The following is a 27,543-nucleotide window of genomic DNA, read 5'->3' on the forward strand; positions in this document are numbered from 1 at the left end:
TTTTTAAAGCATTTTAGAAGTCTTATTTCTTCATTTTAAGCTTCTCAGAACACTTTATTTCACATAGGCATACATAGTAAACTTTAGGGTCACGCTGTGTGCTCCCTAATTGACCTATAATTATTTCCTTTAGAAGTGTACACTATTACCCTGTAATATAATACCTGGACCAAGTAAAATATTATAGGCCAATATTAAGATCCGATACCGTGGCGTTAGTTAACATTGAAAAGTGTCTTCGAATTTCCTTGTTTTAATGCACTATTTAAAATATACATAGTGTACCCCCTAATTCACCTATAATTATTTCCTGGGGTAGGGTACACTATCACCCTGTAATATAATATGTGGTCCAATTTAAATATTATGGGTCAATATTAAGATCTGAAATCGATCTTTACGTTAATATTGAAAAGTGACTTCGCGCTTCCTATCTTTAAAGGGTTTTAGAAGGCGAATTTCCTCGTTTTGAGCAATAGTGAATTAAGTCATTTTTAAGGTCAGATATCGTGTGGTTTGTTAGCATTGAAAAGTGTCTTCGAATTTCCTTGTTTTAATGCACTATTTAAAATATACATAGTGTACCCCCTAATTCACCTATAATTATTTCCTGTGGAAGGGTACACTATCACCCTGTAATATAATATGTGGTCCAATTTAAATATTATGGGTCAATATTAAGATCTGAAATCGATCTTTACGTTAACATTGAAAAGTGACTTCGCGCTTCCTATCTTTAAAGGATTTTAGAAGGCGAATTTCCTCGTTTTGAGCAATAGTGAATTAAGTCATTTTTAAGGTCAGATATCGTGCCGTTTGTTAGCATTGAAGAGTGTCTTCGAATTTCCTTGTTTTAATGCACTATTTAAAATATACATAGTGTACCCCCTAATTCACCTATAATTATTTCCTGTGGTAGGGTACACTATTACCCTGCAATATAATACCTGGTCCAATTAAAATATTATTGGTCAATATTAAGGTCCGAAATCGGGCTAACAGTGAAGAGGGACTTCGCGATTCCTATCTTTAAAGGGTTTTAGAAGGCGAATTTCCTCATTTTAAGCTCTTCCGAACACTTATTTTAGATACGCACACATAGTAAAATTCAGGAACTCATTGTGTTCCCTCTAATTGACATATAATTATTTCCCGTGGTAGGGTACACTATTACCCTGTAATATAATACCTGGTCCAACTAAAATATTATAGGTCAATATTAAGGTCTGATATCGCGCCTTGCGTTAGTTAACCATTGAAAGATGTCTTTGAATTTTTAAAGCATTTTAGAAGTCTTATTTCTTCATTTTAAGCTTCTCAGAAAACTTTATTTCACATAGGCATACATAGTAAACTTTAGAGTCACGCTGTGTGCCCCCTAATTGACCTATAATTATTTCCTGTAGAAATGTACACTATTACCCTGTAATATAATACCTGGACCAACTAAAATATTATAGGCCAATATTAAGATCCGATACCGAGGTGTTAGTTAACATGTAAAAGTGTCTTCGAATTTCCTTGTTTTAATGCACTATTTAAAATATACATAGTGTACCCCCTAAATCACCTATAATTATTTCCTGTGGTAGGGTACACTATTACCCTGCAATATAATACCTGGTCCAATTAAAATATTATAGGTCAATATTAAGGTCCGAAATCGGGCTAACAGTGAAGAGGGACTTCGCGCTTCCTATCTTTAACGGGTTTTAGAAGGCGAATTTCCTCATTTTAAGCTCTTCCGAACACTTAATTTAGATACTCACACATAGTAAAATACAGGAACTCATTGTGTTCCCTCAAATTGACATATAATTATTTCCCGTGGTAGGGTACACTATTACCCTGTAATATAATACCTGGTGCAACTAAAATATTATAGGTCAATATTAAGGTCTGATATCGCGCCTTGCGTTAGTTAAGCATTGAAAGATGTCTTTGAATTTTTAAAGCATTTTAGAAGTCCTATTTCTTCATTTTAAGCTTCTCAGAACACTTTATTTCACATAGGCATACATAGTAAACTTTAGGGTCACGCTGTGTGCCCCCTAATTTACCTATAATTATTTCCTGTAGAAGTGTACACTATTACCCTGTAATATAATACCTGGACCAACTAAAATATTATAGGCCAATATTAAGATCCGATACCGTGGCGTTAGTTAACATTGAAAAGTGTCTTCGAATTTCCTTGTTTTAATGCACTATTTAAAATATACATAGTGTACCCCCTAATTCACCTATAATTATTTCCTGTGGTAGGGTACACTATTACCCTGCAATATAATACCTGGTCCAATTAAAATATTATAGGTCAATATTAAGGTCCGAAATCGGGCTAACAGTGAAGAGGGACTTCGCGCTTCCTATCTTTAAACGGTTTTAGAAGGCGAATTTCCTCATTTTAAGCTCTTCCGAACACTTATTTTAGATACGCACACATAGTAAAATACAGGAACTCATTGTGTTCCCTCTAATTGACATATAATTATTTCCCGTGGTAGGGTACACTATTACCCTGTAATATAATACCTGGTCCAACTAAAATATTATAGGTCAATATTAAGGTCTGATATCGCGCCTTGCGTTAGTTAACCATTGAAAGATGTCTTTGAATTTTTAAAGCATTTTAGAAGTCTTATTTCTTCATTTTAAGCTTCTCAGAACACTTTATTTCACATAGGCAAACATAGTAAACTTTAGGGACACGCTGTGTGCCCCCTAATTGACCTATAATTATTTCCCGTAGAAGTGTACACTATTACCCTGTAATATAATTCCTGGACCAACTAAAATATTATAGGCCAATAATAAGATCCGATACCGTGGCGTTAGTTAACATTGAAAAGTGTCTTCGAATTTCCTTGTTTTAATGCACTATTTAAAATATACATAGTGTACCCCCTAAATCACCTATAATTATTTCCTGTTGTAGGGTACACTATTACCCTGCAATATAATACCTGGTCCAATTAAAATATTATAGGTCAATATTAAGGTCCGAAATCGCGCCTTGCGTTAGTTAACCATTGAAAGATGTCTTTGAATTTTTAAAGCATTTTAGAAGTCTTATTTCTTCATTTTAAGCTTCTCAGAACACTTTATTTCACAAAAGGCATACATAGGAAACTTTAAGGTCACGCTGTGTGCCCCCTAATTGACCTATAATTATTTCCTGTAGTAGTGTACACTATTACCCTGAAATATATTACCTGGTCCAATTAAAATATTATAGGTCAATATTAAGTTCCGAAATCGGGCTAACAGTGAAGAGGGACTTCGCGCTTCCTATCTTTAAACGGTTTTAGAAGGCGAATTTCCTCATTTTAAGCTCTTCCGAACACTTATTTTAGATACGCACACATAGTAAAATACAGGAACTCATTGTGTTCCCTCTAATTGTCCTATAATTATTTCCTGTAGAAGTGTACACTATTACCCTGTAATATAATACCTGGACCAACTAAAATATTATAGGCCAATATTAAGATGCGATACCGTGGCGTTAGTAACATTGAAAAGTGTCTTTGAATTTCCTTGTTTTAATGCACTATTTAAAATATACATAATGTACCCCCTAATTCACCTATAATTATTTCCTGTGGTAGGGTACCCTATTACCCTGCAATATAATACCTGGTCCAATTAAAATATTATAGGTCAATATTAAGGTCCGAAATCGGGCAAACAGTGAACAGGGACTTCGCGCTTCCTATCTTTAAAGGGTTTTAGAAGGCGAATTTCCTCATTTTAAGCTCTTCCGAACACTTATTTTAGATACGCACACATAGTAAAATACAGGAACTCATTGCGTTCCCTCTAATTGACATATATTTATTTCCCGTGGTAGGGTACACTATTACCCTGTAATATACTACCTGGTCCAACTAAAATATTATACGTCAATATTAAGGTCTGATATCGCGCCTTGCGTTAGTTAACCATTGAAAGATGTCTTTGAATTTTTAAAGCATTTTAGAAGTCTTATTTCTTCATTTTAAGCTTCTCAGAACACTTTATTTCACATAGGCATACATAGTAAACTTTAGGGTCACGCTGTGTGCCCCCTAATTGACCTATAATTATTTCCTGTAGAAGTGTATACTATTACCCTGTAATATAATTCCTGGACCAACTAAAATATTATAGGCCAATATTAAGATCCGATACCGTGGCGTTAGTTAACATTGAAAAGTGTCTTCGAATTTCCTTGTTTTAATGCACTATTTAAAATATACATAGTGTACCCCCTAAATCACCTATAATTATTTCCTGTTGTAGGGTACTCTATTACCCTGCAATATAATACCTGGTCCAATTAAAATATTATAGGTCAGTATTAAGGTCCGAAATCGGGCTAACAGTGAAGAGGGACTTCGCGCTTCCTATCTTTAAAGGGTTTTAGAAGGCGAATTTCCTCATTTTAAGCTCTTCCGAACACTTATTTTAGATACGCAAACATAGTAAAATACAGGAACTCATTGTGTTCCCTCTAATTGACATATAATTATTTCCCGTGGTAGGGTACACTATTACCCTGTAATATAATACCTGGTCCAACTAAAATATTATTGGTCAATATTAAGGTCTGATATCGCGCCTTTCATTAGTTAACCATTGAAAGATGTCTTTGAATTTTTAAAGCATTTTAGAAGTCTTATTTCTTCATTTTAAGCTTCTCAGAACACTTTATTTCACATAGGCATACATAGTAAACTTTAGGGTCACGCCGTGTGCCCCCTAATTGACCTATAATTATTTCCTGTAGAAGTGTACACTATTCCCCTGTAATATAATACCTGGACCAACTAAAATATTATAGGCCAATATTAAGATCCGATACCGTGGCGTTAGTTAACATTGAAAAGTGTCTTCGAATATCCTTGTTTTAATGCACTATTTAAAATATACATAGTGTACCCCCTAACTCACCTATAATTATTTCCTGTGGTAGGGTACACTATTAAACTGCAATATAATACCTGGTCCAATTAAAAAATTATAGGTCAATATTAAGGTCCGAAATCGGGCTAACAGTGAAGAGGGACTTCGCGCTTCCTATCTTTAAAGGGTATTAGAAGGCGAATTTCCTCATTTTAAGCTCTTCCGAACACTTATTTTAGATAGGCACATATAGTAAAATACAGGAACTCATTGTGTTCCCTCTAATTGACATATAATTATTTCCCGTGGTAGGGTACACTATTACCCTGTAATATAATACCTGGTCCAACTAAAATATTATAGGTCAATATTAAGGTCTGATATCGCGCCTTGCCTTAGTTAACCATTGAAGATGTCTTTGAATTTTTAAAGCATTTTAGAAGTCTTATTTCTTCATTTTAAGCTTCTCAGAACACTTTATTTCACATAGGCATACATAGGAAACTTTAGGGTCACGCTGTGTGCCCCCTAATTGACCTATAATTATTTCCTGTAGTAGTGTACACTATTACCCTGCAATATAATACCTAGTCCAATTAAAATGTTATAGGTCAATATTAAGTTCCGAAATCGGGCTAACAGTGAAGAGGGACTTCGCGCTTCCTATCTTTAAAGGGTTTTAGAAGGCGAATTTCCTCATTTTAAGCTCTTCCGAACACTTATTTTAGATACGCACATATAGTAAAATGCAGGAACTCATTGTGTTCCCCCTAATTGACATATTATTATTTCCCGCGGTAGGGTACACTATAACCCTGTAATATAATACCTGGTCCAACTAAAATATTATAGGTCAATATTAAGGTCTGATTTCGCGCCTTGCGTTAGTTAAACATTGAAAAGTGACTTCGCGCTTCCTATCTTTAAAGGGTTTTAGAAGGCGAATTTCCTCGTTTTGAGCAATAGTGAATTAAGTCATTTTTAAGGTCAGATATCGTGCCGTTTGTTAGCATTGAAAAGTGTCTTCGAATTTCCTTGTTTTAATGCACTATTTAAAATATACATAGTGTACCCCCTAATTCACCTATAATTATTTCCTGTGGTAGGGTACACTATTAAGCTGCAATATAATACCTGGTCCAATTAAAATATTATAGGTCAATATTAAGGTCCGAAATCGGGCTAACAGTGAAGACTTCGCGCTTCCTATCTTTAAAGGGTTTTAGAAGGCGAATTTCCTCATTTTAAGCTCTTCCGAACACTTATTTTAGATACGCACATATAGTAAAATGCAGGAACTCATTGTGTTCCCCCTAATTGACATATAATTATTTCCCGCGGTAGGGTACACTATAACCCTGTAATATAATACCTGGTCCAACTAAAATATTATAGGTCAATATTAAGGTCTGATTTCGCGCCTTGCGTTAGTTAAACATTGAAAGATGTCTTTGAATTTTTAAAGCATTTTAGAAGTCTTATTTCTTCATTTTAAGCTTCTCTTAACACTTTATTTCACATAGGCATACATAGTAAACTTTAGGGTCACACTGTGTGCCCCCTAATTGACCTATAATTATTTCCTGTAGAAGTGTACACTATTACTCTGTAATATAATACCTGGACCAACTAAAATATTATAGGCCAGTGTTTCCCAAACTTATGACTTTTGTGTACCCTTTCTAAATTTTTCGTAACGCTGAGTACCCCTAATAAAGAAAAATGAATGAATTTTTTACTATGAAAAATAGCACAAAAAGTAAAAATCACAACTGGCTGTTGACACCACTAATTATTAACTGTTAACTCTGCAAAAAATATCCAATAGAAAAATACGTAATTGTAAATTTTTGTGGCTAGCTTTGTTTTTAAATAAAATTTTTTGTAATTTTCGTTTGTTGCAAGATATTTCGCATAAGAACGCGTACCCCTGCTAAACTGTTCCCGTACAACTAGGGGTACGCGTACCACACTTTGGGAAACACTGTTATAGGCCAATATTAAGATCCGATAACGTGGTGTTAGTAACATTGAAAAGTGTCTTTGAATTTCCTTTTTTTAATGCACTATTTAAAATATACATAGTGTACCCCCTAATTGACCTATAATTATTTCCTGTAGTAGTGTACACTATTACCCTGCAATATAATACCTGGTCCAAATAAAATATTATAGGTCAATATTAAGTTCCGAAATCGGGCTAACAGTGAAGAGGGACTTCGCGCTTCCTATCTTTAAAGGGTTTTAGAAGGCGAATTTCCTCATTTTAAGCTCTTCCGAACACTTATTTTAGATACGCACACATAGTAAAATACAGGAACTCATTGTGTTCCCTCTAATTGACATATAATTATTTCCCGTGGTAGGGTACACTATTACCCTGTAATATAATACCTGGTCCAACTAAAATATTATAGGTCAATATTAAGGTCTGATATCGCGCCTTGCGTTAGTTAACCATTGAAAGATGTCTTTGAATTTTTAAAGCATTTTAGAAGTCTTATTTCTTCATTTTAAGCTTCTCAGAACACTTTATTTCACATAGGCATACATAGTAAACTTTAGGGTCACGCTGTGTGCCCCCTAATTGACCTATAATTATTTCCTGTAGAAGTGTACACTATTACCCTGTAATATAAAACCTTGACCAACTAAAATATTATAGGCCAATATTAAGATAGGATACCGTGGCGTTAGTAACATTGAAAAGTGTCTTCGAATTTCCTTGTTTTAATGCACTATTTAAAATATACATAGTGTACCCTCTAATTCACCTATAATTATTTCCTGTGGAAGGGTACACTATTACCCTGCAATATAATACCTGGTCCAATTAAAATATTATAGGTCAATATTAAGGTTCGAAATCGGGCTAACAGTGAAGAGGGACTTCGCGCTTCCTATCCTTAAAGGGTTTTAGAAGGCGAATTTCCTCATTATAAGCTCTTCCGAACACTTATTTTAGATACGCACACATAGTAAAATACAGGAACTCATTGTGTTTCCTCTAATTGACATATAATTATTTCCCGTGGTAGGGTACACTATTACCCTGTAATATAATACCAGGTCCAACTAAAATGTTATAGGTCAATATTAAGGTCTGATATCGCGCCTTGCGTTAGTTAACCATTGAAAGATGTCTTTGAATTTTTAAAGCATTTTAGAAGTCTTATTTCTTCATTTTAAGCTTCTCAGAACACTTTATTTCACATAGACATACATAGTAAACTTTAGGGTCACGCTGTGTGCCCCCTAATTGACCTATAATTATTTCCTGTAGAACTGTACACTATTACCCTGCAATATAATGCCTGGACCAATTAAAATATTATAGGTCAATATTAAGTTCCGAAATCGGGCTAACAGTGAAGAGGGACTTCGCGCTTCCTATCTTTAAAGGGTTTTAGAAGGCAAATTTCCTCATTTTAAGCTCTTCCGAACACTTATTTTAGATACGCACACATAGTAAAATACAGGTACTCATTGTGTTCCCTCTAATTGACATATAATTATTTCCCGTGGTAGGGTACACTATTACCCTGTAATAAAATACCTGGTCCAACTAAAATATTATAGGTCAATATTAAGGTCTGATATCGCGCCTTGCGTTAGTTAACCATTGAAAGATGTCTTTGAATTTTTAAAGCATTTTAGAAGTCTTATTTCTTCATTTTAAGCTTCTCAGAACACTTTATTTCACATAGGCATACATATTAAACTTTAGGGTCACGCTGTGTGCCCCCTAATTGACCTATAATTATTTCCTGTAGAAGTGTACACTATTACCCTGTAATATAATACCTGGACCAACTAAAATATTATAGGCCAATATTAAGATCCGATACCGTGGCGTTAGTTAACATTGAAAAGTGTCTTCGAATTTCCTTGTTTTAATGCACTATTTAAAATATACATAGTGTACCCCCTAATTCACCTATAATTATTTCCTGTGGTAGGGTACACTATCACCCTGTAATATAATATGTGGTCCAATTTAAATATTATGGGTCAATATTAAGATCTGAAATCGATCTTTACGTTAACATTGAAAAGTGACTTCGCGCTTCCTATCTTTAAAGGGTTTTAGAAGGCGAATTTCCTCGTTTTGAGCAATAGTGAATTAAGTCATTTTTAAGGTCACATATCGTGCCGTTTGTTGGCATTGAAAAGTGTCTTCGAATTTCCTTGTTTTAATGCACTATTTAAAATATACATAGTGTACCCCCTAATTCACCTATAATTATTTCCTGGGGTAGGGTACACTATTACCCTGCAATATAATACCTGGTCCAATTAAAATATTATAGGTCAATATTAAAGTCCGAAATCGGGCTAACAGTGAAGAGGGACTTCGCGCTTCCTATCTTTAAAGGGTTTTAGAAGGCGAATTTATTCATTTTAAGCTCTTCCGAACACTTATTTTAGATACGCACATATAGTAAAATACAGGAACTCATTGTGTTCCCTCCAATTGACATATAATTATTTCCCGTGGTAGGGTACACTATTACCCTGTAATATAATACCTGGTCCAACTAAAATATCATACGTCAATATTAAGGTCTGATATCGCGCCTTGCGTTAGTTAACCATTGAAAGATGTCTTCGAATTTTTAAAGCATTTTAGAAGTCTTATTTCTTCATTTTAAGCTTCTCAGAACACTTTATTTCACATAGGCATACATAGGAAACTTTAGGGTCACGCTGTGTGCCCCCTAATTGACCTATAATTATTTCCTGTAGTAGTGTACACTATTATCCTGCAGTATAATACCTGGTCCAATTAAAATATTATCGGTCAATATTAAGTTCCGAAATCGGGCTAACAGTGAAGAGGGACTTCGCGCTTCCTATCTTTAAAGGGTTTTAGAAGGCGAATTTCCTCATTTTAAGCTCTTCCGAACACTTATTTTAGATACGCACACATAGTAAAATACAGGAACTCATTGTGTTCCCCCTAATTGACATATAATTATTTCCCGTGGTAGGGTACACTATTACCCTGTAATATATTACCTGGTCCAACTAAAATATTATATGTCAATATTAAGGTCTGATATCGCACCTTGCGTTAGTTAAACATTGAAAGATGTCTTTGAATTTTTAAAGCATTTTAGAAGTCTTATTTCTTCATTTTAAGCTTCTCTTAACACTTTATTTCACATAGGCATACACAGTAAACTTTAGGGTCACGCTGTGTGCCCCCTAATTGACCTATAATTATTTCCTGTAGAAGTGTACACCATTACCCTGTAATATAATACCTGGACCAACTAAAATATTATAGGCCAATATTAACATCCGATACCGTGGCGTTAGTAACATTAAAAAGTGTCTTTGAATTTCCTTGTTTTAATGCACTATTTAAAATATACATAGTGTACCCCCTAATTAACCTATAATTATTTCCTGTGGTAGGGTACACTATTACCCTGCAATATAATACCTAGTCCAATTAAAATATTATAGGTCAATATTAAGGTCCCTAATCGGGCTAACAGTGAAGAGGGACTTCGCGCTTCCTATCTTTAAAGGGTTTTAGAAGGCGAATTTCCTCATTTTAAGCTCTTCCGAACACTTATTTTAGATACGCACACATAGTAAAATACAGGAACTCATTGTGTTCCCTCTAATTGACATATAATTATTTCCCGTGGTAGGATACACTATTACCCTGTAATATAATACATGGTCCAACTAAAATATTATAGGTCAATATTAAGGTCTGATATCGCGCCTTGCGTTAGTTAACCATTGAAAGATGTCTTTGAATTTTTAAAGCATATTAGAAGTCTTATTTCTTCATTTTAAGCTTCTCAGAACACTTTATTTCACATAGGCATGCATAGGAAACTTTAGGGTCACGCTGTGTTCCCCCTAATTGACCTATAATTATTTCCTGTAGAAGTGTACACTATTACCCTGTAATATAATACCTGGACCAACTAAAATATTATAGGCCAATATTAAGATCCGATACCGTGGCGTTAGTTAACATTGAAAAGTGTCTTCGAATTTCCTTGTTTTAATGCACTATTTAAAAAATACATAGTGTACCCCCTAATTCACCTATAATTATTTCCTGTGGTAGGGTACACTATCACCCTGTAATATAATATGTGGTCCAATTTAAATATTATGGGTCAATATTAAGATCTGAAATCGATCTTTACGTTAACATTGAAAAGTGACTTCGCGCTTCCTATCTTTAAAGGGTTTTAGAAGGCGAATTTCCTCGTTTTGAGCAATAGTGAATTAAGTCATTTTTAAGGTCAGATATCGTGCCGTTTGTTAGCATTGAAAAGTGTCTTCGAATTTCCTTGCTTTAATGCACTATTTAAAATATACATAGTGTACCCCCTAATTCACCTATAATTATTTCCTGTAGTAGTGTACACTATTACCCTGCAATATAATACCTGGTCCAATTAAAATATTATAGGTCAATATTAAGTTCCGAAATCGGGCTAACAGTGAAGAGGGACTTCGCGCTTCCTATCTTTAAAGGGTTTTAGAAGGCGAATTTCCTCATTTTAAGCTCTTCCGAACACTTATTTTAGATACGCTCACATAGTAAAATACAGGAACTCATTGTGTTCCCCCTAATTGACATATAATTATTTCCCGTGGAAGGGTACACTATTACCCTGTAATATAATACCTGGTCCAACTAAAATATTATAGGTCAATATTAAGGTCTGATATCGCGCCTTGTGTTAGTTAAACATTGAAAGACGTCTTTGAATTTTTAAAGCATTTTAGAAGTCTTATTACTTCATTTTAAGCTTCTCTTAACACTTTATTTCACATAGGCATACATAGTAAACTTTAGGGACACGCTGTGTGCCCCCTAATTGACCTATAATTATTTCCTGTAGAAGTGTACACCATTACCCTGTAATATAATACCTGGACCAACTAAAATATTATAGGCCAATATTAACATCCGATACCGTGGCGTTAGTAAGATTAAAAAGTGTCTTTGAATTTCCTTGTTTTAATGCACTATTTAAAATATACAAAGTGTACCCCCTAATTCACCTATAATTATTTCCTGTAGAAGTGTACACTATTACCCTGTAATATAATACCTGGTCCAACTAAAATATTATAGGTCAATATTAAGGTCTGATATCGCGCCTTGCGTTAGTTAACCATTCAAAGATGTCTTTGAATTTTTAAAGCATTTTAGAAGTCTTATTTCTTCATTTTAAGCTTCTCAGAACATTTTATTTCACATAGGCATGCATAGGAAACTTTAGGGCCACGCTGTGTGCCCCCTAATTGACCTATAATTATTTCCTGTAGAAGTGTACACTATTACCTTGTAATATAATACCTGGACCAACTAAAATATTATAGGCCAATATTAAGATCCGATACCGTGGCGTTAGTAACATTGAAAAGTGTCTTCGAATTTCCTTGTTTTAATGCACTATTTAAAATATACATAGTGTACCCCCTAATTCACCTATAATTATTTCCTGTGGTAGGGTACACTATTACCCTGCAATATAATACCTGGTCCTTTAAAATATTATAGGTCAATATTAAGTTCCGAAATCGGGCTAACAGTGAAGAGGGACTTCGCGCTTCCTATCTTTAAAGGGTTTTAGAAGGCGAATTTCCTCATTTTAAGCTCTTCCGAACACTTATTTTAGATACGCACACATAGTAAAATACAGGAACTCATTGTGTTCCCTCTAATTGACATATAATTATTTCCCGTGGTAGGGTACACTATTACCCTGTAATAAAATACCTTGTCCAACTAAAATATTATAGGTCAATATTAAGGTCTGATATCCCGCCTTGCGTTAGTTAACCATTGAAAGATGTCTTTGAATTTTTAAAGCATTTTAGAAGTCTTATTTCTTCATTTTAAGCTTCTCAGAACTCTTTATTTCACATAGGCATACATAGTAAACTTTAGGGTCACGCTGTGTGCCCCCTAATTGACCTATAATTATTTCCTGTAGAAGTGTACACTATTACCCTGTAATATAATACCTGGACCAACTAAAATATTATAGGCCAATATTAAGATCCGATACCGTGGCGTTAGTTAACATTGAAAAGTGTCTTCGAATTTCCTTGTTTTAATGCACTATTTAAAATATACATAGTGTACCCCCTAATTCACCTATAATTATTTCCTGTGGTAGGGTACACTATCACCCTGTAATATAATATGTGGTCCAATTTAAATATTATGGGTCAATATTAAGATCTGAAATCGATCTTTACGTTAACATTGAAAAGTGACTTCGCGCTTCCTATCTTTAAAGGGTTTTAGAAGGCGAATTTCCTCGTTTTGAGCAATAGTGAATTAAGTCATTTTTAAGGTCACATATCGTGCCGTTTGTTGGCATTGAAAAGTGTCTTCGAATTTCCTTGTTTTAATGCACTATTTAAAATATACATAGTGTACCCCCTAATTCACCTATAATTATTTCCTGTGGTAGGGTACACTATTACCCTGCAATATAATACCTGGTCCAATTAAAATATTATAGGTCAATATTAAAGTCCGAAATCGGGCTAACAGTGAAGAGGGACTTCGCGCTTCCTATCTTTAAAGGGTTTTAGAAGGCGAATTTATTCATTTTAAGCTCTTCCGAACACTTATTTTAGATACGCACATATAGTAAAATACAGGAACTCATTGTGTTCCCTCTAATTGACATATAATTATTTCCCGTGGTAGGGTACACTATTACCCTGTAATATAATACCTGGTCCAACTAAAATATCATACGTCAATATTAAGGTCTGATATCGCGCCTTGCGTTAGTTAACCATTGAAAGATGTCTTTGAATTTTTAAAGCATTTTAGAAGTCTTATTTCTTCATTTTAAGCTTCTCAGAACACTTTATTTCACATAGGCATACGTAGTAAACTTTAGGGTCACGCTGTGTGCCCCCTAATTGACCTATAATTATTTCCTGCAGAATTGTACACTATTACCCTGCAATATAATACCTGGTCCAATTAAAATATTATAGGTCAATATTAAGTTCCGAAATCGGGCTAACAGTGAAGAGGGACTTCGCGCTTCCTATCTTTAAAGGGTTTTAGAAGGCGAATTTCCTCATTTTAAGCTCTTCCGAACACTTATTTTAGATACGCACACATAGTAAAATACAGGAACTCATTGTGTTCCCTCTAATTGACATATAATTATTTCCCGTGGTAGGGTACACTATTACCCTGTAATAAAATACCTTGTCCAACTAAAATATTATAGGTCAATATTAAGGTCTGATATCGCGCCTTGCGTTAGTTAACCATTGAAAGATGTCTTTGAATTTTTAAAGCATTTTAGAAGTCTTATTTCTTCATTTTAAGCTTCTCAGAACTCTTTATTTCACATAGGCATACATAGTAAACTTTAGGGTCACGCTGTGTGCCCCCTAATTGACCTATAATTATTTCCTGTAGAAGTGTACACTATTACCCTGTAATATCATACCTGGACCAACTAAAATATTATTGGCCAATATTAAGATCCGATACCGTGGCGTTAGTTAACATTGAAAAGTGTCTTCGAATTTCCTTGTTTTAATGCACTATTTAAAATATACATAGTGTACCCCCTAATTCACCTATAATTATTTCCTGTGGTAGGGTACACTTTCACCCTGTAATATAATATGTGGTCCAATTTAAATATTATTAGTCAATATTAAGATCTGAAATCGATCTTTACGTTAACATTGAAAAGTGACTTCGCGCTTTCTATCTTTAAAGGGTTTTAGAAGGCGAATTTCCTCGTTTTGAGCAATAGTGAATTAAGTCATTTTTAAGGTCAGATATCGTGCCGTTTGTTAGCATTGAAAAGTGTCTTCGAATTTCCTTGTTTTAATGCACTATTTAAAATATACATAGTGTACCCCCTAATTCACCTATAATTATTTCCTGTGGTAGGGTACACTATTAAGCTGCAATATAATACCTGGTCCAATTAAAATATTATAGGTCAATATTAAGGTCCGAAATCGGGCTAACAGTGAAGAGGGACTTCGCGCTTCCTATCTTTAAAGGGTTTTAGAAGGCGAATTTCCTCATTTTAAGCTCTTCCGAACACTTATTTTAGATACGCACATATAGTAAAATGCAGGAACTCATTGTGTTCCCTCTAATTGACATATAATTATTTCCCGTGGAAGGGTACACTATTACCCTGTAATATAATACCTGGTCCAACTAAAATATTATAGGTCAATATTAAGGTCTGATATCGCGCCTTGCGTTAGTTAACCATTGAAAGATGTCTTTGAATTTTTAAAGCATTTTAGAAGTCTTATTTCTTCATTTTAAGCTTCTCAGAACACTTATTTTCACATAGGCATACATAGGAAACTTTAGGGTCACGCTGTGTTCCCCCTAATTGACCTATAATTATTTCCTGTAGAAGTGTACACTATTACCCTGTAATATAATACCTGGACCAACTAAAATATTATAGGCCAATATTAAGATCCGATACCGTGGCGTTAGTTAACATTGAAAAGTGTCTTCGAATTTCCTTGTTTTAATGCACTATTTAAAATATACATAGTGTACCCCCTAATTCACCTATAATTATTTCCTGTGGTAGGGTACACTATCACCCTGTAATATAATATGTGGTCCAATTTAAATATTATGGGTCAATATTAAGATCTGAAATCGATCTTTACGTTAACATTGAAAAGTGACTTCGCGCTTCCTATCTTTAAAGGGTTTTAGAAGGCGAATTTCCTCGTTTTGAGCAATAGTGAATTAAGTCATTTTTAAGGTCAGATATCGTGCCGTTTGTTAGCATTGAAAAGTGTCTTCGAATTTCCTTGTTTTAATGCACTATTTAAAATATACATAGTGTACCCCCTAATTCACCTATAATTATTTCCTGTGGTAGGGTACACTATTAAGCTGCAATATAATACCTGGTCCAATTAAAATATTATAGGTCAATATTAAGGTCCGAAATCGGGCTAACAGTGAAGAGGGACTTCGCGCTTCCTATCTTTAAAGGGTTTTAGAAGGCGAATTTCCTCATTTTAAGCTCTTCCGAACACTTATTTTAGATACGCACATATAGTAAAATGCAGGAACTCATTGTGTTCCCTCTAATTGACATATAATTATTTCCCGTGGAAGGGTACACTATTACCCTGTAATATAATATCTGGTCCAACTAAAATATTATAGGTCAATATTAAGGTCTGATATCGCGCCTTGCGTTAGTTAACCATTGAAAGATGTCTTTGAATTTTTAAAGCATTTTAGAAGTCTTATTTCTTCATTTTAAGCTTCTCAGAACACTTTTTTTCACATAGGCATACATAGGAAACTTTAGGGTCACGCTGTGTGCCCCCTAATTGACCTATAATTATTTCCTGTAGTAGTGTACACTATTACCCTGCAATATAATACCTGGTCCAATTAAAATATTATATGTCAATATTAAGTTCCGAAATCGGGCTAACAGTGAAGAGGGACTTCGCGCTTCCTATCTTTAAAGGGTTTTAGAAGGCGAATTTCCTCATTTTAAGCTCTTCCGAACACTTATTTTAGATACGCACACATAGTAAAATACAGGAACTCATTGTGTTCCCCCTAATTGACATATAATTATTTCCCGTGGTAGGGTACACTATTACCCTGTAATATAATACCTGGTCCAACTAAAATATTATAGGTCAATATTAAGGTCTGATATCGCGCCTTGCGTTAGTTAAACATTGAAAGATGTCTTTGAATTTTTAAAGCATTTTAGAAGTCTTATTTCTTCATTTTAAGCTTCTCTTAACACTTTATTTCACATAGGCTTACATAGTAAACTTTAGGGTCACGCTGTGTGCCCCCTAATTGACCTATAATTATTTCCTGTAGAAGTGTACACTATTACCCTGTAATATAATACCTGGACCAACTAAAATATTATAGGCCAATATTAACATCCGATACCGTGGCGTTAGTAACATTAAAAAGTGTCTTTGAATTTCCTTGTTTTAATTCACTATTTAAAATATACATAGTGTTCCCCCTAATTCACCTATAATTATTTCCTGTGGTAGGGTACACTATCACCCTGTAATATAATATGTGGTCCAATCTAAATATTATGGGTCAATATTAAGATCTGAAATCGATCTTTACGTTAACATTGAAAAGTGACTTCGCGCTTCCTATCTTTAAAGGGTTTTAGAAGGCGAATTTCCTCGTTTTGAGCAATAGTGAATTAAATCATTTTTAAGGTCAGATGTCGTGCCGTTTGTTAGCATTGAAAAGTGTCTTCGAATTTCCTTGTTTTAATGCACTACTTAAAATATACATAGTGTACCCCCTAATTCACCTATAATTATTTCCTGTGGTGGGGTACACTATTACCCTGCAATATAATACCTGGTCCAATTAAAATATTATAGGTCAATATTAAGGTCCGAAATCGGGCTAACAGTGAAGAGGGACTTCGCGCTTCCTTTCTTTAAAGGGTTTTAGAAGGCGAATTTCCTCATTTTAAGCTCTTCCGAACACTTATTTTAGATACGCACACATAGTAAAATACAGGAACTCATTGTGTTCCCTCTAATTGACATATAATTATTTCCCGTGGAAGGGTACACTATTACCCTGTAATATAATACCTGGTCCAACTAAAATATTATAGGTCAATATTAAGGTCTGATATCACGCCTTGCGTTAGTTAACCATTGAAAGATGTCTTTGAATTTTTAAAGCATTTTAGAAGTCTTATTTCTTCATTTTAAGCTTCTCAGAACACTTTATTTCACATAGGCATGCATAGGAAACTTTAGGGTCACGCTGTGTGCCCCCTAATTGTCCTATAATTATTTCCTGTAGTAGTGTACACTATTACCCTGCAATATAATACCTGGTCCAATTAAAATATTATAGGTCAATATTAAGTTCCGAAATCGGGCTAACAGTGAAGAGAGACTTCGCGCTTCCTTTCTTTAAAGGGTTTTAGAAGGCGAATTTCCTCATTTTAAGCTCTTCCGAACACTTATTTTAGATACGCACACACAGTAAAATACAGGAACTCATTGTGTTCCCTCTTATTGACATATAATTATTTCCCGTGGTAGGGTACACTATTACCCTGTAATATAATACCTGGTCCAACTGAAATGTTATAGGTCAATATTAAGGTCTGATATCGCGCCTTGCGTTAGTTAACCATTGAAAGATGTCTTTGAATTTTTAAAGCATTTTAGAAGTCTTATTTCTTCATTTTAAGCTCCTCAGAACACTTTATTTCACATAGGCATACATAGTAAACTTTAGGGTCACGCTGTGTGCCCCCTAATTGACCTATAATTATTTCCTGTAGAAGTGTACACTATTACCCTGCAATATAATACCTGGTCCAATTAAAATATTATAGGTCAATATTAAGTTCCGAAATCGGGCTAACAGTGAAAAGGGACTTCGCGCTTCCTATTTTTAAAGGGTTTTAGAAGGCGAATTTCCTCATTTTAAGCTCTTCCGAACACTTATTTTATATTCGCACACATAGTAAAATACAGGAACTCATTGCGTTCCCTCTAATTGACATATAATTATTTCCCGTGGTAGGGTACACTATTACCCTGTAATAAAATACCTGGTCCAACTAAAATATTATAGGTCAATATTAAGGTCTGATATCGCGCCTTGCGTTAGTTAACCATTGAAAGATGTCTTTGAATTTTTAAAGCATTTTAGAAGTCTTATTTCTTCATTTTAAGCTTCTCAGAACACTTTATTTCACAGAGGCATACATAGTAAACTTTAGGGTCACGCTGTGTGCCCCCTAATTGACCTATAATTATTTCCTGTAGAAGTGTACACTATTACCCTGTAATATAATACCTGGACCAACTAAAATATTATAGGCCAATATTAACATCCGATACCGTGGCGTTAGTAACATTAAAAAGTGTCTTTGAATTTCCTTGTTTTAATTCACTATTTAAAATATACATAGTGTACCCCCTAATTCACCTATAATTATTTCCTGTGGTAGGGTACACTATCACCCTGTAATATAATATGTGGTCCAATCTAAATATTATGGGTCAATATTAAGATCTAAAATCGATCTTTACGTTAACATTTAAAAGTGACTTCGCGCTTCCTATCTTTAAAGGGTTTTAGAACGCGAATTTCCTCGTTTTGAGCAATAGTGAATTAAGTCATTTTTAAGGTCAGATATCGTGCCGTTTGTTAGCATTGAAAAGTGTCTTCGAATTTCCTTGTTTTAATGCACTACTTAAAATATACATAGTGTACCCCCTAATTCACCTATAATTATTTCCTGTGGTGGGGTACACTATTACCCTGCAATATAATACGTGGTCCAATTAAAATATAATAGGTCAATATTAAGGTCCGAAATCGGGCCAACAGTGAAGAGGGACTTCGCGCTTCCTATCTTTAAAGGGTTTTAGAAGGCGAATTTCCTCATTTTAAGCTCTTCCGAACACTTATTTTAGATACGCACACATAGTAAAATACAGGAACTCATTGCGTTCCCTCTAATTGACATATAATTATTTCCCGTGGTAGGGTACACTATTACCCTGTAATAAAATACCTGGTCCAACTAAAATATTATAGGTCAATATTAAGGTCTGATATCGCGCCTTGCGTTAGTTAACCATTGAAAGATGTCTTTGAATTTTTAAAGCATTTTAGAAGTCTTATTTCTTCATTTTAAGCTTCTCAGAACACTTTATTTCACATAGGCATACATAGTAAACTTTAGGGTCACGCTGTGTGCCCCCTAATTGACCTATAATTATTTCCTGTAGAAGTGTACACTATTACCCTGTAATATAATACCTGGACCAACTAAAATATTAAAGGCCAATATTAAGATCCGATACCGTGGCGTTAGTTAACATTGAAAAGTGTCTTCGAATTTCCTTGTTTTAATGCACTATTTAAAATATACATAGTGTACCCCCTAATTCACCTATAATTATTTCCTGTGGTAGGGTACACTATCACCCTGTAATATAATATGTGGTCCAATTTAAATATTATGGGTCAATATTAAGATCTGAAATCGATCTTCACGTTAACATTGAAAAGTGACTTCGCGCTTCCTATCTTTAAAGGGTTTTAGAAGGCGAATTTCCTCGTTTTGAGCAATAGTGAATTAAGTCATTTTTAAGGTCAGATATCGTGCCGTTTGTTAGCATTGAAAAGTGTCTTCGAATTTCCTTGTTTTAATGCACTATTTAAAATATACATAGTGTACCCCCTAATTCACCTATAATTATTTCCTGTGGTAGGGTACACTAATACCCTGCAATATAATACCTGGTCCAATTAAAATATTATATGTCAATATTAAGGTCCGAAATCGGGCTAACAGTGAAGAGGGACTTCGCGCTTCCTATCTTTAAAGGGTTTTAGAAGGCGAATTTCCTCATTTTAAGCTCTTCCGAACACTTATTTTAGATACGGACACATAGTAAAATACAGGAACTCATTGTGTTCCCTCTAATTGACATATAATTATTTCCCGTGGTAGGGTACACTATTACCCTGTAATATAATACCTGGTCCAACTAAAATATTATAGGTCAATATTAAGGTCTGATATCGCGCCTTGCGTTAGTTAACCATTGAAAGATGTCTTTGAATTTTTAAAGCATTTTAGAAGTCTTATTTCTTCATTTTAAGTTTCTCAGAACACTTTATTTCACATAGGCATACATAGTAAACTTTAGGGTCACGCTGTGTGCCCCCTAATTGACCTGTAATTATTTCCTGTAGAAGTGTACACTATTACCCTGCAATATAATGCCTGGTCCAATTAAAATATTATAGGTCAATATTAAGGTCCGAAATCGGGCTAACAGTGAAGAGGGACTTCGCGCTTCCTATCTTTAAAGGGTTTTAGAAGGCGAATTTCCTCATTTTAAGCTCTTCCGAACACTTATTTTAGATACGCACACATAATAAAATACAGGAACTCATTGTGTTCCCTCTAATTGACATATAATTATTTCCCGTGGTAGGGTACACTATTACCCTGTAATATAATACCTGGTCCAACTAAAATATTATAGGTCAATATTAAGGTCTGATATCGCGCCTTGCGTTAGTTAACCATTGAAAGATGTCTTTGAATTTTTAAAGAATTTTAGAAGTCTTATTTCTTCATTTTAAGCTTCTCAGAACACTTTATTTCACATAGGCATACATAGTAAACTTTAGGGTCACGCTGCGTGCCCCCTATTTGACCTATAATTATTTCCTGTAGAAGTGTACACTATTACCCTGCAATATAATACCTGATCCAATTCAAATATTATAGGTCAATATTAAGGTCCGAAATCGGGCTAACAGTGAAGAGGGACTTCACGCTTCCTATCGTTAAAGGGTTTTAGAAGGCGAATTTCCTCATTTTAAGCTCTTCCGAACACTTATTTTAGATACGCACACATAGTAAAATACAGGAACTCATTGTGTTCCCTCTAATTGACATATAATTATTTCCCGTGGTAGGGTACACTATTACCCTGTAATATAGTACCTGGTCCAACTAAAATATTATAGGTCAATATTAATGTCTGATATCGCGCCTTGCGTTAGTTAACCATTGAAAGATGTCTTTGAATTTTTAAAGCATTTTAGAAGTCTTATTTCTTCATTTTAAACTTCTCAGAACACTTTATTTCACATAGGCATACATAGTAAACTTTAGGGTCACGCTGTGAGCCCCCTGAATGACCTATAATTATTTCCTGTAGAAGTGTACACTATTACCCTGTAATATAATACCTGGACCAACTAAAATATTATAGGCCAATATTAAGTTCCGATACCGTGGCGTTAGTTAACATTGAAAAGTGTCTTCGAATTTCCTTGTTTTAATGCACTATTTAAAATATACATAGTGTACCCCCTAATTCACCTATAATTATTTCCTGTGGTAGGGTACACTATTACCCTGCAATATAATACCTGGTCCAATTAAAATATTATAGCTCAATATTAAGGTCCGAAATCGGGCTAACAGTGAAGAGGGACTTCGCGCTTCCTATCTTTAAAGGGTTTTAGAAGGCGAATTTCCTCATTTTAAGCTCTTCCGAACACTTATTTTAGATACGCACACATAGTAAAATACAGGAACTCATTGTGTTCCCTCTAATTGACATATAATTATTTCCCGTGGTAGGGTACACTATTACCCTGTAATATAATACCTGGTCCAACTAAAATATTATAGGTCAATATTAAGGTCTGATATCGCGCCTTGCGTTAGTTAACCATTGAAAGATGTCTTTGAATTTTTAAAGCATTTTAGAAGTCTTATTTCATTATTTTAAGCTTCTCAGAACACTTTATTTCATATAGGCATACATAGTAAACTTTAGGGTCACGCTGTGTGCCCCCGAATTGACCTATAATTATTTCCTGTAGAAGGTACACTATTACCCTGCAATATAATACTTGGACCAACTAAAATATTATAGGCCAATATTAAGATCCGATACCGCGGCGTTAGTTAACATTGAAAAGTGTCTTCGAATTTCCTTGTTTTAATGCACTATTTAAAATATACATAGTGTACCCCCTAATTCACCTATAATTATTTCCTGTGGTAGGGTACACTATTACCCTGCAATATAATACCTGGTCCAATTAAAATATTATAGGTCAATATTAAGGTCCGAAATCGGGCTAACAGTGAAGAGGGACTTCGCGCTTCCTATCTTTAAAGGGTTTTAGAAGGCGAATTTCCTCATTTTAAGCTCTTCCGAACACTTATTTTAGATACGCACACATAGTAAAATACAGGAACTCATTGTGTTCCCTCTAATTGACATATAATTATTTCTCGTGGTAGGGTACACTATTACCCTGTAATATAATACCTGGTCCAACTAAAATATTATAGGTCAATATTAAGGTCTGATATCGCGCCTTGCGTTAGTTAACCATTGAAAGCTGTCTTTGAATTTTTAAAGCATTTTAGAAGTCTTATTTCTTCATTTTAAGCTTCTCAGAACACTTTATTTCACATAGGCATACATAGTAAACTTTAGGGTCACGCTGTGTGCTCCCTAATTGACCTATAATTATTTCCTTTAGAAGTGTACACTATTACCCTGTAATATAATACCTGGACCAAGTAAAATATTATAGGCCAATATTAAGATCCGATACCGTGGCGTTAGTTAACATTGAAAAGTGTCTTCGAATTTCCTTGTTTTAATGCACTATTTAAAATATACATAGTGTACCCCCTAATTCACCTATAATTATTTCCTGTGGTAGGGTACACTATTACCCTGCAATATAATACCTGGTCCAATTAAAATATTATAGGTCAATATTAAGGTCCGAAATCGGGCTAACAGTGAAGAGGGACTTCGCGCTTCCTATCTTTAAAGGGTTTTAGACGGCGAATTACCTCATTTTAAGCTCTTCCGAACACTTATTTTAGATACGCACTCATAGTAAAATACAGGAACTCATTGTGTCCCCTCTAATTGACATATAATTATTTCCCGTGGTAGGGTACACTATTACCCTGAAATATAATACCTGGTCCAACTAAAATATTATAGGTCAATATTAAGGTCTGATATCGCGCCTTGCGTTAGTTAACCATTGAAAGCTGTCTTTGAATTTTTAAAGCATTTTAGAAGTCTTATTTCTTCATTTTAAGCTTCTCAGAACACTTTATTTCACATAGGCATACATAGTAAACTTTAGGGTCACGATGTGTGCCCCCTAATTGACCTATAATTATTTCCTGTAGATGTGTACACTATTACCCTGCAATATAATACCTGGTCCAATTAAAATATTATAGGTCGATATTAAGGTCCGAAATCGGGCTAACAGTGAAGAGGGACTTCGCGCTTCCTATCTTTAAAGGGTTTTAGAAGGCGAATTTCCTCATTTTAAGCTCTTCCGAACACTTATTTTAGATACGCACACATAGTAAAATACAGGAACTCATTGTGTTCCCTCTAATTGACATATAATTATTTTCCGTGGTAGGGTACACTATTACCCTGTAATATAATACCTGGTTCAACTAAAATAGTATAGGTCAATATTAAGGTCTGATATCGCGCCTTGCGTTAGTTAACCATTGAAAGATGTCTTTGAATTTTTAAAGCATTTTAGAAGTCTTATTTCTTCATTTTAAGCTTCTCATAACACTTTATTTCACATAGGCATACATAGTAAACTTTAGGGTCACGCTGTGTGCCCCCTAATTGACCTATAATTATTTCCTGTAGAAGTGTACACTATTACCCTGCAATATAATACCTGGTCCAATTAAAATATTATAGGTCAATATTAAGGTCCGAAATCGGGCTAACAGTGAAGAGGGACTTCGCGCTTCCTATCTTTAAAGGGTTTTAGAAGGCGAATTTCCTCATTTTAAGCTCTTCCGAAAACTTATTTTAGATACGCTCACATAGTAAAATACAGGAACTCATTGTGTTCCCTCTAATTGACATATAATTATTTCCCGTGGTAGGGTACACTATTACCCTGTAATATAATACCTGGTCCAACTAAAATATTATAGGTCAATATTAAGGTCTGATATCGTGCCTTGCGTTAGTTAGAAATTGAAAGATGTCTTTGAATTTTTAAAGCATTTTAGAAGTCTTATTTCTTCATTTTAAGCTTCTCAGATCACTTTATTTCACGTAGGCATACATAGTAAACTTTAGGGTCACGCTGTGTGCCCCCTAATTGACCTATAATTGTTTCCTGTAGAAGTGTACACTATTACCCTGTAATATAATACCTGGACCAACTAAAATATTTTAGGCCAATATTAAGATCCGATACCGTGGCGTTAGTTAACTTTGAAAAGTGTCTTCGAATTACCTTGTTTTAATGCACTATTGAAAATATACATAGTGTTCCCCCTAATTCACCTATAATTATTTCCTGTGGTAGGGTACACTATTACCTTGCAATATAATACCTGGTCTAATTAAAATATTATAGGTCAATATTAAGGTCCGAAATCGGGCTAACAGTGAAGAGGGACTTCGCGCTTCCTATCTTTAAAGGGTTTTAGAAGGCGAATTTCCTCATTTTAAGCTCTTCCGAACACTTATTTTAGATACGCACACATAGTAAAATACAGGAACTCATTGTGTTCCCTCTAATTGACATATAATTATTTCCCGTGGTAGGGTACACTATTACCCTGTAATATAATACCTGGTCCAACTAAAATATTATAGGCCAATATTAAGATCCGATACCGTGGCGTTTGTTTGCATTAAAAAGTGTCTTCGAATTTCCTTGTTTTAATGCACTATTTAAAATATACATAGTGTACCCACTAATTCACCTATAATTATTTCCTGTGGTAGGGTACACTATCACCCTGTAATATAATATGTGGTCCAATTTAAATATTATGGGTCAATATTAAGATCTGAAATCGATCTTTACGTTAACATTGAAAAGTGACTTCGCGCTTCCTATCTTTAAAGGGTTTTAGAAGGCGAATTTCCTCGTTTTGAGCAATAGTGAATTAAGTCAATTTTAAGGTCAGATATCGTGAAGTTTGTTAGCATTGAAAAGTGTCTTCGAATTTCCTTGTTTTAATGCACTATTTAAAATATACATAGTGTACCCCCTAATTCACCTATAATTATTTCCTGTGGTAGGGTAAACTATTACCCTGCAATATAATACCTGGTCCAATTAAAATATTATAGGTCAATATTAAGGTCCGAAATTGGGCTAACAGAGAAGAGGGACTTCGCGCTTCCTATCTTTAAAGGGTTTTAGAAGGCGAATTTCCTCATTTTAAGCTCTTCCGATCACTTATTTTAGATACGCACACATAGTAAAATATAGGAACTCATTGTGTTCCCTCTAATTGACATATAATTATTTCCCGTGGTAGGGTACACTATTACCCTGTAATAAAATACCTGGTCCAACTAAAATATTATAGGTCAATATTAAGGTCTGATATCGCGCCTTGCGTTAGTTAACCATTGAAAGATGTCTTTGAATTTTTAAAGCAATTTAGAAGTCTTATTTCTTTATTTTAAGCTTCTCAGAACACTTTATTTCCCATAGGCATACATAGTAAACTTCAGGGTCACGCTGTGTGCCCCCTAATTGACCTATAATTATTTCCTGTAGAAGTGTACACTATTACCCTGTAATATAATACCTGGACCAACTAAAATATTATAGGCCAATATTAAGATCCGATACCGTGGCGTTAGTTAACATCGAAAAGTGTCTTCGAATTTCCTTGTTTTAATGCACTATTTAGAATATACAGAGTGTACCCCCTAATTCACCTATAATTATTTCCTGTGGTAGGGTACACTATTACCCTGCAATATGATACCTGGTCCAATTAAAATATTATGGGTCAATATTAAGATCTGAAATCGATCTTTACGTTAACATTGAAAAGTGACTTCGCGCTTCCTATCTTTAAAGGGTTTTAGAAGGCGAATTTCCTCGTTTTGAGCAATAGTGAATTAAGTCATTTTTAAGGTCAGATATCGTGCCGTTTGTTAGCATTGAAAAGTGTCTTCGAATTTCCTTGCTTTAATGCACTATTTAAAATATACATAGTGTACCCCCTAATTCACCTATAATTATTTCCTGTGGTAGGGTACACTATTACCCTGTAATATAATACCTGGTCCAACTAAAATATTATAGGTCAATATTAAGGTCTGATATCGCGCCTTGCGTTAGTTAGAAATTGAAAGATGTCTTTGAATTTTTAAAGCATTTTAGAAGTCTTATTTCTTCATTTTAAGCTTCTCAGATCACTTTATTTCACGTAGGCATACATAGTAAACTTTAGGGTCACGCTGTGTGCCCCCTAATTGACCTATAATTGTTTCCTGTAGAAGTGTACACTATTACCCTGTAATATAATACCTGGACCAACTAAAATATTTTAGGCCAATATTAAGATCCGATACCGTGGCGTTAGTTAACTTTGAAAAGTGTCTTCGAATTACCTTGTTTTAATGCACTATTGAAAATATACATAGTGTTCCCCCTAATTCACCTATAATTATTTCCTGTGGTAGGGTACACTATTACCTTGCAATATAATACCTGGTCTAATTAAAATATTATAGGTCAATATTAAGGTCCGAAATTGGGCTAACAGTGAAGAGGGACTTCGCGCTTCCTATCTTTAAAGGGTTTTAGAAGGCGAATTTCCTCATTTTAAGCTCTTCCGAACACTTATTTTAGATACGCACACATAGTAAAATACAGGAACTCATTGTGTTCCCTCTAATTGACATATAATTATTTCCCGTGGTAGGGTACACTATTACCCTGTAATATAATACCTGGTCCAACTAAAATATTATAGGCCAATATTAAGATCCGATACCGTGGCGTTTGTTTGCATTGAAAAGTGTCTTCGAATTTCCTTGTTTTAATGCACTATTTAAAATATACATAGTGTACCCACTAATTCACCTATAATTATTTCCTGTGGTAGGGTACACTATCACCCTGTAATATAATATGTGGTCCAATTTAAATATTATGGGTCAATATTAAGATCTGAAATCGATCTTTACGTTAACATTGAAAAGTGACTTCGCGCTTCCTATCTTTAAAGGGTTTTAGAAGGCGAATTTCCTCGTTTTGAGCAATAG

This window comes from Parasteatoda tepidariorum, chromosome 2, assembly GCF_982258835.1.
Source record: "Parasteatoda tepidariorum strain Cologne lab strain chromosome 2, Ptep-v5.0, whole genome shotgun sequence".
In the NCBI taxonomy this organism is placed as follows: Eukaryota; Metazoa; Arthropoda; class Arachnida; order Araneae; family Theridiidae; genus Parasteatoda; species Parasteatoda tepidariorum.